We start from the raw sequence: 19,730 nt of genomic DNA on the forward strand, positions 1-19,730 counted from the left end.
AGTACACTTTGGAGTGGGAATAGTAATTTAAACCCCACGACTATCCAGCTTTTTCTCTGAGGGAAGCACCCTTTGGAATGGGAATAGGTATTTTAACATACCACTATCCTGCACTTTTCCTAAAACAAGTATGTTTTGGAGTTGGAATAGTAATTTAAACCCCACCACTATCCATCTTTTTATTTCAATTTAGCACACTTTGGAGTGGGAATTGTAATTTAAACCCCACGACTATCCAGCTTTTTCTCTGAGGGAAGCACCCTTTGGAATGGGAATAGTTATTTTAACGTACCACTATCCTGCACTTTTCCTGAAACAAGTATGTTTTAGAGTTGGAATAGTAATTTAAACCCCACTACTATCCATCTTTTATTTCAATTTAGCTCACTTGGGAGTGGGAATAGTAATTTAACCCCCCCCCCCCCCCCCACTATCCAGCTTTTTCTCCCAAGTTAGCATGCTTTGGAGTTGGAATAGTAATTTTAACCCCACCACTATCCAGCTTTTTCTCTGAGGTAAGCACCCTTTGGAGTGTGAAAAGTTATTTTCATATACCACTATCCTGCACCTTTCCTGAAGCCAGCACTCTTTGGAGCTGAAATAGTAATTTAAACCCCACCACTAGCCAGCTTTTTCTTTTAATTTAGCAACCTTTGGAGTGGGAATAGTAATTTAAAACCCACCACTATCCAGCTTTTTGTCTGAGGCAAGCAACCTTTGGAGTGGGAATAGTTATTTTCATATACCACTATCCTGCACATTTCCTGAAGCAAGCACCATTTGGAGTTGGAATAGTAATTTAAACCCCATCACTATCCAGCTTTTACTTTTAATTTAGCATCCTTTGGAGTGGGAATAGTAATTTAAACCCCACCACTACCCAGCTTTTTCTCTGAGGCAAGCACCCTTTGGCATGGGAATAGTTATTTTCATATACCACTATCCTGCACCTTTTCTGAAGCAAGTACCCTTTGGAGTTGGAATAGTAATTTAAACGTCACCAGTATCCAGCTTTTTCTTTGAGGTAAGCAGCTTTTGGAATGGGAATAGGTATTTTCATATACCACTATATTGAATATTTCCTGAATCAAATACCTATTGGAGTTGGAATAGTAATTTAAACCCCCCACTATCTAGCGTTTTGTATGTGGCAAGTAGAATTTTTATTGGGAATAGTTTTTTTAATATACCACTATCCTGTACCTTTATTTAAGCAAGCATATTTTGGTAGACTTTATTTTTGGTATTATTTTTATAAACCCACTATAATACATTTATTTAAAAACGGTAGGAAAAAAATATATAATTATAGTCACTTACTCTCTATATATTGTCCAAAATAGTGTATCTTTAAGGTTTGTTCTTATTTTGAAATCTTTTCGATCCAACTAAAAAAAAGTATATATATTTTAATTTAGCATGTTTGCTTATTCAGAAATTGTTAAGCAGTTAAACATTTCTATAGTTTGTAGTTACTTTGGTGCCGCTTCCGATCCGGGTCGGAAAGCACTCCGACCAAGCCGGATCCGGAGTGTTTTCTGACCGAGCCGGAGGCCTGCAGTCCGACCGAGCGAGTTCGATGCGGCCGTATGCTGCCGGACTCGGTCCAGTCGGACTCCCATAGAAGTCAATGGGAGCCGGTTGTATGACGCGTACATGGGCTCCCATTGACTGAATGGGTACGTCGCGGACAAGTGAGCCCCCTACAGTGGGTACGCGTCGGTGCCATCCGCACCGTACATGACTGTGTTGGGAAGACCCATGGGTCTACCCCTGTGTCCGAGTTGTAGCACTGCGGGTGTCAGGGGGTCCGACGCGGACCCCAAAAAGCAACCACCCAGACGTTTTGCAAGCCGGACACTCCAGCTCGCACAGGCTGTCCGACGCATGCATCGTACTGGCTTGGTCGTAAATCACATCCATTGCACGCCACGGTTAGCTTCCGACCGAGACGTACGGAGCAGTTCGGACCCAGAAACGACTCGGTTGGTGAATTTCACGTAGCTCGCATCGTACTTGTTCACTCGTACAGCTGTACGACTCGGACAGAAAACACGCATACGGCTCGTAGTTTTTCCAGCCGGATCGTGTTTGGTGACCTCCCGACCCGGATCAGAATCGGCCCCTTTGTGTTTTAGAAGGCTAGCTCCGAATTTTGTTGTTCTCAGCAAATAAACGCGCACGCAGGTTCTGGTGATCAGGTAACTACAATTTTTCTAATGGTGGTCGGCTTCTTTTATACGTTTGGTTGAGTTGAACGTAATTTGAAAGGAAAATATGTTTTGTCTATAATTTTTCTTTCTGTTTCTAATGGTGTGTGAGAATGTAAATAAATATTTTGTTATATTTGTTTTAGTAACTTTTTATTTTTGTATTTTATAACATCCGTTTTGGCTATTTCTGGGTCAAAGTAGTTTAATTGAAAGATTTGTAGGACTTGTTTGCTGGCATTTAAAAACGGAATTCTTTTTGTTGATGTTATTTGTATGTTATAGTGCTTTTGTTAATTGAAAATGTATCATTTATAAATCGTTGTTTAATTAGGTGTATTAATGTTTTTTTGGTTTTTTTTTCAATGGTTACTTTTTGAAATGTTGTTTAAATGTTTGTTATGTTAAAATATATATTATTATATATTGTTTATTATTTTAGTTTGATATTTATTTTATATGTGCTTTATAAAGTTAGGTGATGTGTAATGAAATTATCTAAATAATAAAAATTATTTGTGAAAAAATTACTTGAGTATTACTTTTGATACTCGGGTATTGTTTTTATATATGAGTAATTTTATTAAATATCGTGTTCTAAAATAGTATCTGTTGTACAAATAATTATTTTTATATATATTTTTTATTTAAAAAATTGTTACGTTTGAATGCAAGTATTTACTTTAGTTCTCGAGTATTAATTTTAATACTTGTGTATGAATTTCCTATCTCCACGTTTGACTACACTTCCCCACCCAAAACCCCTATTTTCCCTGCATCCCGCTCCAGGGGTTTATTATACAAAGAAATAATATATATCGCGTTGTAAAAGTGCGCATTATTGTAGTATGTGTTGTAAAGGATCATTTAATGTATTATACTATATTTGCGTTGTACTGGTATGCGTTGTAAAAACTTGCGATGTAATGTCAGTTGCGTTGTAAAAGTTGCGTTGTATTTGTTCGCGTTGTAACTTCATATATTCGTGGAAAACTAGCTGTAGCTCTTTCCAACTGCACTAAGTAGAGTTTCTTGGTTTGTGGGCATCTAGCTATAGCGCCTTCCAGCGTCAGGTATTGTAGACTCTTGCTTTGGTTTCTGGCCATTTAGCTTTAGCCCTTCCCAGCTTCAGAGAGTGGGGTTGCTTAGTTTTGTGTGTGACCATCTAGCTATATCCCTTTCCAACTGCAGGGAGTGGAGTGTCTTGGTTTGGCTTGAGGCCATCTAGCTTTAGCCCTTCCCAGCTTCAGAGAGTAGGATTCCTTGGTTTCATGTGTGGCCATCTAGCTGTATCCTTTTCCAACTGGAGGGAGTGGAGTTTCTTGGTTTGGTTTGTGGTCATCTAGCTTTTGCCCTTCCCAGCTTCAGAGAGTGGGGTTGCTTAGTTTTGTGTGTGGCCATCAAGCTGTTAGACCTGACATCCTTGGCGTGGGTTTTTCCCCTATCTTTTGCCTCTGCTACCCGGATTTTTGATGCTGTGCTGAATTTCGTTTTTGCTGGTTTAGATGCTTTGGACACTCTGCCACTGCTAATCAGTGCCAGAGTGTAAGTGCTCCCTGTGTAAAATATCGTATTGATTGGATATACCTGATTGGCATATTTGTATCACCATGAAGTCCCTAGTAAAGTGCACTGTGTGTGCCAGGGCTGGTGATGACAGATGCTACTAGTGGGCCTGCAGCGCTGATTGCGCCACCCACAGGAGTAGCCCTAAATGGTGACTCAGGCCTGCCACCACAGGCCTACATGCAGTCCCTGGACTGCCATGTTCTCCTGGCCAGTGACCACACTGGCCGGGCCTAACCCTTCCCTTTTTGTGCACATCAGTCATCCCTATGGAAGGCCCAAGGTACCCCCCTGGGCAGGGTGCAGTGTATGTAAAAGGTAGAACATGTACTAGTGCAGGTATCATGCTCTGGTAGTGAACAGCGGCCATTTTGTGTGTTCACTGCTGCAAGGTTATCTTGCTCCATAGGCTAACATGGGGGAGGCTGGTGCCAATGGCCATCAGCCTATCTTCTCATAGGAACAAGATAAGACATGAGTGTTTGATATCCCTGAGCTCAGCATTTAATAACACATCTTTTAGGAGAGGTTGTTTTTAAATCCTGAGTTGGAGAACAGTACTTTTTAGAGAGTAGCTGTTCTCTTGTCTGACCCTTCTGTGTGCCTGGGCATGCTTGTGGATTGACTGTCTGGTTTGAGAGTGACAGGGGCTGGGGAGCCCCCAGGAGGTTGGATGAGTCAGCCCTTTGCTGAATGACTGCATTTGCAAGTAGAGTGGAGGGAGGAGATAGCACCTGGGAGTGAATAGGGCTGTGCCTGCCTGCCACACTGCTCGCTCCACCTCCTGCTGGGCGGCTGGCGACTCTGCCCCTCACTCTGAAAGGAAAGCAGAAGCCAGGAAAACAAAGTGCTCCAGCAACACCCAGAACTGGATCAGACCGGGCTCAGGACCCACTTGCACAAAGACTTCAAAGACTTTTAGGGGTATAAGTACAGGACCCCTGACAACAGATTTTTAGATTCTACAATCAAGAGGAACCTCTGCTGAAAGACGGACCGCTGAAGGACTGAAGGAAGATTGCCTTGCTGTGTGCTCTAAGGGCTGACCTGTCCTGCTATACAACTGAAGCTGAGGAGGAGAAGGGACCTTGCTGTGTGCTGTGACCCTGCCTACTTGACCTAGATAAGACTTTGCTGTGTGCTGTGTCTTCAACTCTGAATCTCCAAGGGCCTGAGAAGAGATGGCCTCCTGTTTGGCAACCCAGGGACATAAAGGTTGCCGAGACTGCAAGACTTTGTTCTGCCCCGTGAAGTGCTTGCCTGCTCTCCGCTCTGCTTGAGAACGCCGCGCTGATTCTTGCCTGGAACCGGCTGCCGTGAGGAAAAGATCGACGTGCTCATCGGCACGTGTATTGCTGTGGCCGAGAGATCGTGGGCATTCCCTGAGCTGCTGTGGAGCTTGGCGGTGTCTCGATCGACCCGCTGACTCGAGGCGCCTCGAAACCTTCTGCCCACAATTCACCGCCACGGCCCTGGGGCCCAAAACCGATCCGAAGCTGTGTCTCCCCGTTCCGCAAAGCCGCGGAGAAAGAAGCGAGGAGGCCGCGACCTGATAGGTTGACGGCGGAGGCCTGGCCGGAGGTGCGGGGCGGCGATTGGCTGACACCCTAGGTCGTCACTGGGGGCTCGTCGAGGGAGCCGCGACCTGATTGGCCATCATCCGGGAGCTGCAGGCAGTCTGTCTCGTGGAAGGGCTCCGACGCGCCGAGCCCTTGCGCCCCGACCCGCAGCCTGGTGAGTCTGTGCAGCGAGAGGGAGCTTCAGTATCTCTGGTGACAGCCCGCTTAGCTCCCGAACGTCACGCATAGCGTGTGGGGCCCAGGGTGCAATTGCCGGAGAAGAGCAGCCGGAGAGGAGCATAACGACATATTCTTAACAAAACCTAACTCGCGCAAGAGACTAGAGACTATCCTTTTATGTTCCTAACACCCCAGAAAGCTATTAACGTGCAATGCTAAGATAATTGATTTTTACTGTTGAAACTAGATAAAGTTATATTTTTAATATACTCACCTGTGTGGTCTACGTTTGTGGTGTACTGGGGGGTCATTGTAGCTGTTACGTGCAAATTCTTTACACATTGCCTTGGGGATAAGCCTGTCTGCTCGAGCCAAGCTACCTAGAGGGTGAGCAGGGATTATCTACCGTGTGTGTCCCTGTACCCTGACTAGAAGCAAGGGTCCCTATTTGGTCTAAGGTACTTACCTCTGCCAACTAGAGACCCCCAGATCTAACATTGGTGGTCAGCGGTGCGGATTAGAACCAGTATTTGCACTTGACCTACAGTGATCCGTTGTACATCACTAGTCTAGTTAGCAGTTACATATTGCACAAAAGTTTTGAAACCTATTTTTGGAAGACCTAGGAAGCATCATGTCTCTGAATGGAGTAGGCGAGGAGATGGAATTGCAATTTGAAGTAAAGGAGTTGCTCACATACAAAAAGGAGCAGCTGAAGCAATTCTGCAAGCAGCGAGGATGCCCAGTGAAGGGCAGCGCTAACAAAGAGGAGCTACAGAAAGCTCTAAGGGCCTGGTGGGAGGCAAAACATGTTGCGCCAGAGGATTTGACTGGAGAGGAAGGTGCACAGGAGCATGGATTTGGATCCAGTGATTTGCCAGTGAATAGACCAGCATCTAGGGCTGGCAGCACCCCTTCCAGTCGGGGCCTCTCTCCAGAGGAGCTGGAGGAGAATCAGAGGATTAGGGCCCATGAGATTGAACTTTTTAAGCTCAAAGCTCAAGCAGAGGAAAGAAAATTGCGCCTTGACAGTGAGAAGAAGGCGGAAGAGAGGAGGAATGCTCTCGCTTTGGAAGAGAGAAAACTCCAGTTGGCTCATGAGTTGAGCATGAGGGAGCTGGACATTAAAGCTAAACAGGTGGAGTCCAATCCTAATGGTGGCAGCGCACAACCAGTACAGGCGGGTAAAGTATACATACCAAAAGATTTGGTGCAGAATTATCAGAGGGGTGAGGATATCTATGCATGGTTTAGATCCTATGAGCTTGCCTTGAAGATGAATGAAGTGCCTGAAAAGAGTTGGAGGACAGGTTTGTGGAAGCATTTTGAGGCCTCTGGGAGGGATGTCTTAGCACCATTAGAAGCAGCAGGTACCTTAACCTACCCCACTATGAAGGAGGCCTTATGCCTCAGGTATGGGCTTACACCAGAACAGTACCGCCAGAAGTTTAGGAACTTCAAGAAACTTGACTCAAGTACTTGGGTGGAGTGTGTGAGTATGTACACGCGTGCATTGGAAGGTTGGATAAAGGGCAGCAAAGTTACTGATTATGTGGGGTTGTGTCACTTGATTAGTTGGGAGCACTTGAGTAGTCTATGTGTTCCAGAGCTGCGCCAGCATCTTTTAGACAGCAAGTTAACTGATCCCAGTGAGCTTGCTAAAGAGGCAGACCGCTGGACTAGCACCAGGGTCAACAAAGGGGTGGTAAGTATCCCAGCCAAGGGTGGACAGGGTCCCCAGCAGAAAGGTGGGGAGGACAAGGGTAACAGTAAGGAGTTCTCTAAAGGGCCCCAAAACAGTTCCACGGAAAAGGAGTCCCAAGCCCCCAAGCCTAAGAAGTCTTGGCCTCGTAAGGGCAGACAGGACAACAGACCTCCCCCTACTTGCTATGCTTGTAGGGAAGTGGGGCACATCGCCCCCAAATGTCCCAAGAAACCCCCAGCACCAGCTGCTGCTCCAGTCCCAGGGTTAGCTAGTGTAGCTTTGGGAGGGGATTTAGTTTCTAGTGGGGAGGAGGGATTAGCTATGATGACCCTTGTCTCTTTAGGAGACCAAGAGATGGTCCAGGATACCTTGATACCCGCTAACACTAAAAAATACGGGCAGAAGGTGACCATCAATGGGAGGGAGATAGAGGCTCTGAGAGACACCGGGGCCAGTGTGACGTCTGTCCGGTGCCAGTGGGTGTCTGAAGAGCAAGTCATTCCCAATGTACTCCGCCCAGTAGTGGCAGCTGACACCTCAGTGCGCCTCTGCAAGATGGCACGTGTTCCCTTTACATGGGGGGGGAGTCTCTGGTACCTTGGAAGTCTGTGTCAGTGATGCCTTGCCTGTAGATTGTCTGTTGGGTAACGACCTGGAGAGTTCTCCATGGAAGGACGTAGAGCACCAAACTCACTTGGAAATGTTAGGTCTGCCAGCGTGGATCTGTGTATCCACACATGCTATGACAGCCAGTAGGGGTGGATTAGTAGAATTGGAGCCTGGAACAATGGCCCAGGAACCTGCCAAAAGAGGAAGGGGCAGAGGGCGCGGGAAACCGGCCCCCACCGTTCCCACGGTCCTGGAGGAGGCAGAACCGGAGGGGGATGCCCAGGAACCTACAGGGGAGCAGGTGGCCAAACTGGGGGAATTGCCTGAGCTGACCCATTGGCAGCAAGAGGGTGGTCCCTCCAGGGAGAAGTTCTGCCAGGCTCAGAAGGAGTGCCCTTCTCTCATTGGTGTGCGGCAGCAGGCTGCAGACCAGGCAGCAAGCCTAGGGTCCAAGGAACATTTGATTTACTGGGAGGATGACTTACTTTATAGTGAGCCTAAGTTTGCTGAGCCCGGTGCAGCCCGTGTGCTGGTGGTACCCGAGCGCTTCAGGAACTTCTTACTGGGTCTGGCTCATGACGTGCCTCTCGCAGGACATCTGGGGCAAGACAAGACCTATCACAGGCTTGTCACCCACTTCTATTGGCCCCAGATGAAGAAGCACGTCAGTACCTTTTGTAAGTCTTGCCAAACCTGCCAAGCCAGTGGCAAGAGCGGAGGAAAGTGCGTGGCACCCCTCCAGCCTTTTCCTGTGGTGAGCACCCCTTTTGAGCGGGTGGGCATTGATATCGTAGGGCCCCTGGACCCCAAGACTGCCTTAGGCAATAGGTTCATCCTGGTCTTGGTGGACCACTCCACCCGGTACCCGGAAGCAGTCCCTCTCAGGACAATCACAGCACCCGTGGTGGGCCGTGCATTGATGGGGATCTTTTCCCGCGTGGGGTTCCCCAGAGAGGTGGTCTCCGACCGGGGTACCAACTTCATCTCTAGGTACATGAAGTCTCTGTGGGAGGAGTGTCGGGTAACTTATAAGTTCACCACTCCTTACCACCCTCAAGGAAATGGGTTGGTTGAAAGGTTCAACCGCACCCTGAAAGGTATGATTATGGGCCTAGCGGAGCCCATGAGACGGAAGTGGGACATCTTGTTACCATGCCTGTTGTTTGCCTACAGGGAGGTGCCTCAGAAGTCCTTAGGGTTCAGCCCCTTTGAACTGCTGTATGGCCACCCTGTTAGAGGACCTCTCACACTGATGAAGGAGGGGTGGGAGAAATCCCGTGGGAAAACCCCCCAGGATATGTTCAGCTATGTGCTGGCCATCCGCAACCAGACGCAGCGCTTCAGGAAGCTCGCTCAAGAGAACCTAGAAGCCAGCCAGGAAGAGATGAAAAGATGGTACGACCAGAATACCACTCTGGTTGAATTTCATCCTGGGCAGAAGGTGTTGTTGATGGCGCCGGTGGAGCCTTGTGCGCTCCGTGACAAGTGGACCGGGCCATATGAGGTGGTAGAGCGCAAGAGTGAGGTGACCTACCTGATCAACATGAAGACTCCTAGGCAGCCACTGAGAGTCTTGCATGTGAACCGCCTCAAGCCCCACTTTGAGAGGTCTGAAGTGACAATGCTCATGGCTACAGATGATGGAGGGGAAGAGGATAGCGATCCTCTCCCTGACCTCCTGGCAGCCAAGGAGCAAGACGGGTCAGTGGAGGGTGTGGTCCTCTCCCCCACCCTGACCCCAGAACAACAGAGAGACTGTCGCCAGGTGTTGGGTCAGTTTGCCTCCCTGTTTTCCCTGACCCCAGGTGTCACCAACTGGTGCGTCCATGATGTGGACACTGGAGATAGTCTACCTGTGAAACAGAAGTTTTACAGAGTAGCTGACAAGGTCAGGGCCAGCATCAAGGAAGAAGTTTCCAAAATGCTGACGCTAGGGGTAATTGAGCCCTCCAGCAGTCCCTGGGCTAGCCCAGTGGTCCTAGTTCCCAAGAAAGCTGCTACCCCCGGTGGCCCGCCAGAACTTCGGTTTTGCGTGGACTACCGCGGGCTCAATGCGGTCACCAAAACTGACGCGCACCCCATCCCCAGAGCTGACGAGCTTGTGGATCGGTTGGGAGCTGCCAGGTATCTCAGCACCTTCGATTGGACTTCAGGGTACTGGCAGATTGCCTTAACTGAGAGGGCAAAGGAGAGGTCGGCATTTTCAACACCAGAGGGGCATTTCCAGTTTCGCGTCATGCCTTTGGATTGAAAAATGCCCCTGCCACCTTCCAGAGACTGGTCAACCGGGTACTGACCGGGCTGGAGCAATTCAGCGCCGCGTACTTGGATGACATTGGTGTGTTCAGCTCCACTTGGGAGGAACACTTGCAGCACCTCTGTGAAGCGTTGAAGGCTCTGCAGAAAGCAGGCCTCACTATCAAGGCCAGCAAGTGCCAGATAGGGCAGGGATCAGTGGTGTATTTGGGACACCAGGTGGGGAGCGGCCAGGTGGCGCCCCTACAGGCGATGATTGATACCATTCTGGCTTGGGAACCCCCCAAGACCCAGACAGAGGTGAGAGCCTTTCTAGGACTCACCGGGTATTACAGACGGTTCATCAAGGGATATGGCACCATTGTTGCCCCTTGACAGAACTAACCTCTAGAAATCAGCCCAGGAAAGTGAATTGGACCGAGGCCTGTCAAACTGCTTTTGATGCCCTGAAAACTGCAATGTGCACAGCACCCGTGCTTAAGGCACCTGACTTTTCCAGTGAGTTCATAGTGCAAACAGACGCTTCAGAGCAAGGTGTGGGAGCAGTACTCTCACAGATGGACGACAAGGACGGGGACCAACCTGTAGCTTTCATTAGTAGGAGGCTACTCCCCAGGGAACAGAGGTGGAGTGCTATTGAAAGGGAAGCATTTGCTGTGGTCTGGGCCCTGAAGAAGCTGAGGCCCTACCTGTTTGGGACTCACTTCCGTGTTCAGACCGACCACAGGCCCCTCAGGTGGTTAATGCAGATGAGGGGTGAGAATCCAAAACTGTTCAGGTGGTCCATCTCCCTACAGGGAATGGACTTCACGGTGGAACACCGTCCCGGTACAGAACACGCCAATGCTGATGGTCTGTCCAGGTTTTTCCGCCTTAGCGATGAGAACTCCCAAGAGGGTGGGTAGTTCTCCCCACTTTCAGCTGGAGGGGACACGTGTTAGACCTGACATCCTTGACGTGGGTTTTTCCCCTATCTTTTGCCTCTGCTACCCAGATTTTTGATGCTGTGCTGAATTTCGTTTTTGCTGGTTTAGATGCTTTGGACACTCTGCCACTGCTAATCAGTGCCAGAGTGTAAGTGCTCCCTGTGTAAAATATCGTATTGATTGGATATACCTGATTGGCATATTTGTATCACCATGAAGTCCCTAGTAAAGTGCACTGTGTGTGCCAGGGCTGGTGATGACAGATGCTACTAGTGGGCCTGCATGAGTAGCCCTAAATGGTGTCTCAGGCCTGCCACCGCAGGCCTGCCTGCAGTCCCTGGACTGCCATGTTCTCCTGGCCAGTGACCACACTGGCCGGGCCTAACCCTTCCCTTTTTGTGTACATCAGTCATCCCTATGAAAGGCCCAAGGTACCCCCCTGGGCAGGGTGCAGTGTATGTAAAAGGTAGAGCATGTACTAGTGCAGGTATCATGCTCTGGTAGTGAACAGCGGCCATTTTGTGTGTTCACTGCTGCAAGGTTATCTTGCTCCATAGGCTAACATGGGGGAGGCTGGTGCCAATGGCCATCAGCCTATCTTCTCATAGGAACAAGATAAGACATGAGTGTTTGATATCCCTGAGCTCAGCATTTAATAACACATCTTTTAGGAGAGGTTGTTTTTAAATCCTGAGTTGGAGAACAGTACTTTTTAGAGAGTAGCTGTTCTCTTGTCTGACCCTTCTGTGTGCCTGGGCATGCTTGTGGATTGACTGTCTGGTTTGAGAGTGACAGGGGCTGGGGAGCCCCCAGGAGGTTGGATGAGTTGGCCCTTTGCTGAATGACTGCATTTGCAAGTAGAGTGGAGGGAGGAGATAGCACCTGGGAGTGAATAGGGCTGTGCCTGCCTGCCACACTGCTGGCTCTACCTCCTGCTGGGCGGCTGACGACTCTGCCCCTCACTCTGAAAGGAAAGCAGAAGCCAGGAAAACAAAGTGCTCCAGCAACACCCAGAACACGATCAGACCAGGCTCAGGACCCACTTGCACAAAGACTTCAAAGACTTTTAGGGGTATAAGTACAGGACCCCTGACAACAGATGTTTAGATTCTACAATCAAGAGGAACCTCTGCTGATAGACGGACCGCTGAAGGACTGAAGGAAGATTGCCTTGCTGTGTGCTCTAAGGGCTGACCTGTCCTGCTGTACAACTGAAGCTGAGGAGGAGAAGGGACCTTGCTGTGTGCTGTGACCCTGCCTACTTGACCTAGATAAGACTTTGCTGTGTGCTGTGTCTTCAACTCTGAATATCCAAGGGCCTGAGAAGAGCTGGCCTCCTGTTTGGCAACCCAGGGACATAAAGGTTGCCGAGACTGCAAGACTTTGTTCTGCCCCGTGAAGTGCTTGCCTGCTCTCCGCTCTGCTTGAGAACGCCGCGCTGATTCTTGCCTGGAACCGGCTGCCGTGAGGAAAAGATCGACGTGCTCATCGGCACGTGTATTGCTATGGCCGAGAGATCGTGGGCGTCCCCTGAGCTGCTGTGGAGCTTGGCGGTGTCTCGATCGACCCGCTGACTCGAGGCGCCTCGAAACCTTCTGCCCGCAATTCACCGCCACGGCCCTGGGGCCCGAAACCGATCCGAAGCTGTGTCTCCCCGTTCCGCAAAGCCGCGGAGAAAGAAGCGAGGAGGCCGCGACCTGATTGGTTGATGGCGGAGGCCTGGCCGGAGGTGCCGCGCGGCGATTGGCTGACGCCCGACGTCATCACTGGGGGCTCGTCGAGGGAGCCGCGACCTGATTGGCCATCGTCCGGGAGCTGCAGGCAGTCTGTCTCGTGGAAGGGCTCCGACGCGCCGAGTCCTTGCGCCCCGACCCGCAGCCTGGTGAGTCTGTGCAGCGAGAGGGAGCTTCAGTATCTGTGGTGACAGCCCGCTTAACTCCCGAACGTCCCGCATAGCGTATGGGGGCCCGGAGACCAACGCCCAGGGTGCAATTGCCGGAGAACAGCAGCCGGAAAGGAGCGCTTTAGGTATAAGCGCAGGGGCAGAGCTGGAAGAGGTGTTTTCAATACTAAGAGCCTAACGACATATTCTTAACAAAACCTAACTCGCGCAAGAGACTAGAGACTATCCTTTTATGTTCCTAACACCCCAGAAAGCTATTAACGTGCAATGCTAAGATTATTGATTTTTACTGTGGAAACTAGATAAAGTTATATTTTTAATATACTCACCTGTGTGGTCTACGTTTGTGGTGTACTGGGGGGTCATTGTAGTTGTTACATGCACATTCTTTACACATTGCCTTGGGGATAAGCCTGTCTGCTCGAGCCAAGCTACCTAGAGGGTGAGCAGGGGTTATTTACCGTGTGTGTCCCTGTACCCTGACTAGAAGCAAGGGTCCCTATTTGGTCTAAGGTACTTACCTCTGCCAACTAGAGACCCCCAGATCTAACACAAGCTATATACCTTTCCAACTGCAGGGAGTGGAGTTTCTTGGTTTGGTTTGTGGTCATCTAGCTTTATCCCTTCCCAGCTTCAGAGAGTGGGGTTCCTTGGTTTCGTGTGTGGCCATCTAGCTGTGTCCTTTTCCATCTGCAGGGAGTGGAGTTTCTTGGTTTGGTTTGTGTCCATCTAACTATAGCCCTATCCAGTTTCATGGAGTTGTTGGTGCATTCATTGTGATCTTTATGTACTTATGATCGCAAATAGGCATACTTTGGCGGGTGTGTACTGAGCTGTGAATAGGTGCGCAGTTATGTTGCATTTGCCTAACACATTTAGCACGACTGAGGTTGAGAAGAATGTGCACATGCTGCTTGTATGGTGCATTGCAGCTGCTGGGTGGGGAAATGTAACCCAAACGTTGATCATGAGTAAATACACATACAGCTGATGGGTAGAGAGATGTATCCTAAAAGTCAGGAGAGATCGGGGGACTATGATAGGATTTCTTAAATATGCTGGGCATGCATAGTGGTAGTTTTTCTCCCTATACAAGTTTGATCCCCCCCCAGGTAGCTTTCAATTCGACTAATGCACAGACTAGTAAACCAGTTGGTAGTGCTACCTGGAGTGGGTGCTCAGAAACTATGCAGCAATTGTGAGTGAACAAATTTGACACTAAACGGATGTCCTACAATGACAAAAAGTATTGCAGTTGGCAGGCCATGAGGCATACTCCTGCATTCCTTAGATGTTGGCACCCAGCGGTTCTACCATTCTCTAACACCTGTAAAAGCGAGAGGAAAGTGATGTGTTCGTACATTTTAAAAGGGGTTCTGCCTTTAACTCCAGTAATTAGCATCCTGATGGGCAGATTTAAATTCTACTTGAAATACCAGATAGTAAAAGAAAAATGTGAAGATTATTTAATGTGTGTCAAGTGGAGTAGCATATAAATGTAAATATGGTTACATTTTCAATAAGATAAGGGGAGCACGAGTTAATGGTGCCCACTAGCTGCCAGAAGATGAAAGAGAAAATTAGTGGAACATAATTCTTCTCTTCCTCTAAGTTATCCTGACAATGATAGGAGATTGTGATCAGAAAATGATGACATAAGCTATCATTACAAGTGGACAATTTAATTGCATTGTATTTTCAACAGTTGTTAAAATCGAGAAAAAATGAGACATTATTAGAGGAATGGGACACAGATTTAAAAAAATCCTAATTTCTTAATGAACCTTCCCGGTCCAATACCTAAAGAGCCGAATATCCTCAGTCTCTTAAATTACTGATATCACTTATGACTGCAGCACCCCGAGTGGGGAAATACCGGCCCATTTACCAGGCCACTACTAATATGAATGTTAGTGGATGAACATCAAGAGTTGAAGGGAGAATTTAATTCTGGTCAGAGTCAACAAAGTAATGACTATCGAATATTTGCAAATGAATTAGAGTCTTCCACCCTAAGAAGCATGGAATATGTTACAGGGTTAAAGAGATTTTTGATGTGATGAAAGACTTTTGATAGTGTAGGTACCAGGGCACTTCATTAGGATGGGAAATGTGAATCAACAGAATGCAGGAAAGGAAGAAGTTACAAGGAAAGTACAGCTTATGAACAGAGAAGAAGAGGTACATCTCGATGAAATATTGACTGCTGTGCATAATATAGTATTATCTGTGGTGCCTGGTAGAACGTCAAGCAGCTGTACAGGTTTGGGGTGGCCCAGAGTGATATCATAGTAAAATGACTCAGAAGTACATTGTCTGTCCATATGTTTCTTTCCAGAGCATTCATTGGGAAAGGTGTTAGAACAGCCTGTTTCAGATATGAGGCCGTCAGGAGTTACTACTGAAACTTAAGCAGATAGGGAGCATGGCCAAGCCGGCGGCTAAGATGGCCGCAGGGCAGTGAAGCTCCAGAGGGCGTTCCAGCTGAGCTACATTTTTCCCCGCCATCAACAGTAATAATGCACAGAGACCCGCAGTACCGGAGAGCGGAGTGCGCGCTGTGCTGAAGACAGTAACCAGATGGCAGATTGGAGCCCGGGCGGACAAGAAACAACCCCGAGAAGGTGCAACGGGAGGACCCTATCACGGAGCGACCCGGCGCCATTATATGATCGGCAGACCTGAAGACGCACCGCCGTTCTGCTGCAGAGGGCGAAATGCTGAAATTGATGTGGCAGTGAGTCACTAGCGGCACGGAAGAGATCCGATCCCCCCACCTGGCTCCGACATCCCCGCTGACACTCGGCTGCACCACGCTACCCTCGTGCCCCTCGGTATTCTTATCACAGGCGGAGCCAGGGCCTGCTTGCCAACACGCGGCGGTGATTGGGAGCGGGGGCCGATGGGAGCACAATCCTGAAGAGGGGCCCGCCGCCCGTGTCATTGCCAATGCAGGCAGCACCTACCCGCTAAAACCTGAACCAGACTGCTGCCCAGAGAACTGGATCATCAATAGCCCTGCCGGCCCTACTACTGGGCTCTCTCCTCCGTTTAGACATCGGTGGCGGGCCCAACAACAAATACTGCAGTCCAGAGGAGCCCTTTCTGACACTGCCGGATGGTGCCTGCTGTGCACCCGTACTGATTAGACATCGAGGGGTGCACTGAAAGGCCTACTACCGACGGACTCACTGGAGATGTAACGGTGCCTCTTAGACCAGTGTAAGATGATTCCAATGCTCAGCGACCACAGCAACTTCCACTCCTGGGCCCCACAACAGTGCAGCCTGCTGGGCTAACTAGAGGCAAGCCACAAACTGCTCCAGGACTCATTGCATCAACTTTGAGAGGCACAACACAATTCAAAGCCACTGCACAGTCCATGCAAGCCCCTCACGGTCCCGGCGATATCGTTGCGGGGACAGTCTGACAGGTGGGGGGTCCTAAAGGCCACCCTTGTGCAATTTGATCCACATCCTGCCCAGTTCCGAAAGACACCGCCAGGCACCCGAACCCTATCTCTGGAGCTACCTGTCTGCGGCATGGGCCGCAAGTAGGGGTGGGTGGAATTTGCTAAATTGAATTTCGCAAATTATCGCAAAATTGCACAAAATCTCCGCGAGCATGCGGAACTTTCGCAAAGATGCGGAGATTGCTTTTCCCGCCCGTTCGCGATGTGTTTTTGCGTGCTCGCAGGGAAATATATCTCCAACTTGCCCCTGCGGTCGCTAATGGGCGCGTCATCTTGCTTGCGATGCTAATTTCCTGTTCACGATCGTAATGACGTGTTCGCGATCGCAAACTCTCGCGGGATAGCACGACCGGCTACCAACAATCCAACATCTTGTGGTGCGTGCGAACGGATAGGAAAACTCTTCGGCGACCGCAGGGACCCGGTACGTCGAGACCGCGAGCGCGAGAACGCATTTTTAAAGCGCGAACAAGCAAAATACTTCCGTTTTGCAGCAGATTGCGAAAGTCTTGACATTTTCACGCTCTCCGCGGAACGCGAAAATGTCAAAATATCGCAAATTCCGCGAGCGGAACGAAATTTACCGCCCAGGCCTAGCCACAAGGATCCCAAACAAAAGACCCTCCCCTTCGAGAAAATTGCAGACAGGGCCCCATTGGAAAGTTCCGACATGGTGGATAGCGCACGCTCCATTGATCACACAGCAGACGCTTCAGCGGCCTGCGCCACCATGCTACAAGAAATGAGGGTGGCTTCAGGGCACTTGACAACCGTTTTGACCTACTTGATAAGAACATTGCCGGACAGGGGGCTAAAATCCAGGTACACAATAGGAGGCTAGAGGTTGTGGAGGCCCGTATCTCAGACATTGAGGACGGGACAGCGCAATTGCTCAAAAGATTGGAACGTGTTGAACGCATCCTCAAAGAGGTAGCCATCAAAAACAAGGACTTAGAGGCGCGTAGTGGACCTGTTTGTGGAAAATCTACTGACTGACCTGTTTGGCAAGGAGTCTTTCACTGCTGGTTTTGTAGTGGAGAGAGCCCACAGATCGTTGGGCCCCTGGCCTAACCCAGGTCTTCCCCCTAGGCCCATAATCGCACACCTCATGAATGTCCGGGACCGAGATTCAGCACTGAGACTGGCCAGAGAACGGGTAGAACTAGATTGGCAGGGATCGAAGTTATCCTTCTATCCAGACTTCACAGCGATGGTACAGGAGGCCCGATGCAAATACAACGGGGTGAAAGCCACCCTCAGCAACGTGGGTCTCAAATATGGCATGCTGTACCCTGCCCGGTTGCGGGTAGATGGGGGCGGTATAGCTTGTATGTTCGACACCCCTGCGGAGGCTTAGGAGTTCTGCCGGACATGCAAACAATGTAACTGTCAGGCCTCGGCGGGTGGTGAACACCACTCCCTGCCACACAGTGGCTCGTACGCTAGTGCGTAACTATTCCCAAGCTAAGGCACTGGTTGATACATCTACATGACTTCAATCGCTACATTGTGAACAATTTGGGAAAATTATATACATTTCACTCTGACACTTCATTTAGCTGGTAAACTGCCCCAGCGTTGCCACCTCTCCCCTGGTGTATCCATTGAGTTTGTTCCTACCTACACTGGGGTACTATTTTTGGGGCTTATCAATCAAGTATAAAGGAAATTGGTACTTCATGTTCGATTGTTTGCAAATGTTGGGTCGAGGTGAGGCTGGGTGGGGGTTTGTTCATAGTATACTATTCTTTGGTTGTTATGTGCACCTACGTTCACCGTCGCAAAAAAATGTTTATTACGCATAGCTGCTCAGATACAATGGATTAGACGCATTTCATCAATGACACTGCTGGGTAATACAGAGGGCCCCTCAAACCTGTCCCTGATTTCATGGAACATACGGGGTCTCAACGAGAAACCACAAAGAAGACAGGTGATCCACTACTTGCTCAGACATAATGTGGACATCGCCTACCTGCAGGAAACACATCTACCCACCACAGACACTGCTCGTTTTGGTGCTAGCTGGGGTGCACACAGGTACTTCGCTAACTACAGCAATTACACTAGGGGCACTGCTATTTGGATACACAAAAGGGTTCCCTTTAGTCTCAGCGCTGTTATATGCGACACAGAGGGCAGGTACATCATTGTTACTGGTGGCCTGTGTGGGCAAAGGGTGTCACTCATATGCGTTTATGCCCCGAACACTGATGCCCCTGATTTCTTGCATGCTCAGAATGCCCAACTGGCGAAACTAGAGCCGAGCTTGCTATTGGCAGGAGGGGATTTTAACTTACTGCTTAATCCCAGACTCGACAGCACCACATTGGCCCCTGACACGAAACCGCGAGCGCGACGCGCACTCCTAGACCTCCGCAAACAATTCGCACTCACAGACATTTGGTGCAAGCGTAATCCCACACTAATTGACTATACACACTACTCTGGTCAACTTAACACCTGGACCAGAATAGATTATTGGTTGATTTCCCCCGAAGTGATAGACTGGTACGGCACTCTCACAACTCTTCCTCGGACATATTCAGATCACTCCCCGATAGTGTTGCACCTGAAACTCCCACGTCCTGAAGGATACGAACAGTACTGGTGCTTCCCTAGCCGCGCACTGCATGACGAGCTCTTCAAGTCCTAAATACGTGATGCCATCGAGGACTATTTTGAAATCAACACCAGCTCCGTGGAGTCCTGGGCCACACTATGTGAGGGGTTCAAGGCAGTCATTCAGGGAGCCTATATCGCTAAACATGCCGGGGTACTAAGGGACATCCGCAAAACGATGGCACGCATTGAGCACTACATCACAACCATCGAATCCAATCCCATGCTGTCCTCTGACACATCTTCGCAGGGAAAGCGGCTGGCCCTACTGACTGAATATAGAGACACTGCAGACCAAGAGATATTGTACCTGGGGAAATACCACACAGCCAGACGATATGGGGAGGGGGAATGACCTGGAAGGGTGCTAGTGCAGATGATGCAACCACCGTACAACAAGGCGTACGTCACTGACATACGCTCCACCACTAATCACACACTCACCAACACATCGGAGATCCGAGATTAATTCCTGAATTATTACACTACACTATACACCTCCAAGGTGGGGAGCGATCGCACAGCGCAGGAAGACTACCTGTCAGAGATTGCACAAGTATATCTTGAGAAGCACATGCAAGACTTCCTAGCTGAACCCGTCACAGCGGCAGACGTCACTCTTGCCATTGACACCCTTCGTTGCGCCACAGCTCCCGAATTGGACGGCTTTACGGGTGACTTTTATAAAGAATATAAAGACCTACTTGCCCCGCAACTGATTG

Source organism: Triturus cristatus, chromosome 10, assembly GCF_964204655.1.
Source record: "Triturus cristatus chromosome 10, aTriCri1.1, whole genome shotgun sequence".
NCBI classification, from domain to species: Eukaryota; Metazoa; Chordata; class Amphibia; order Caudata; family Salamandridae; genus Triturus; species Triturus cristatus.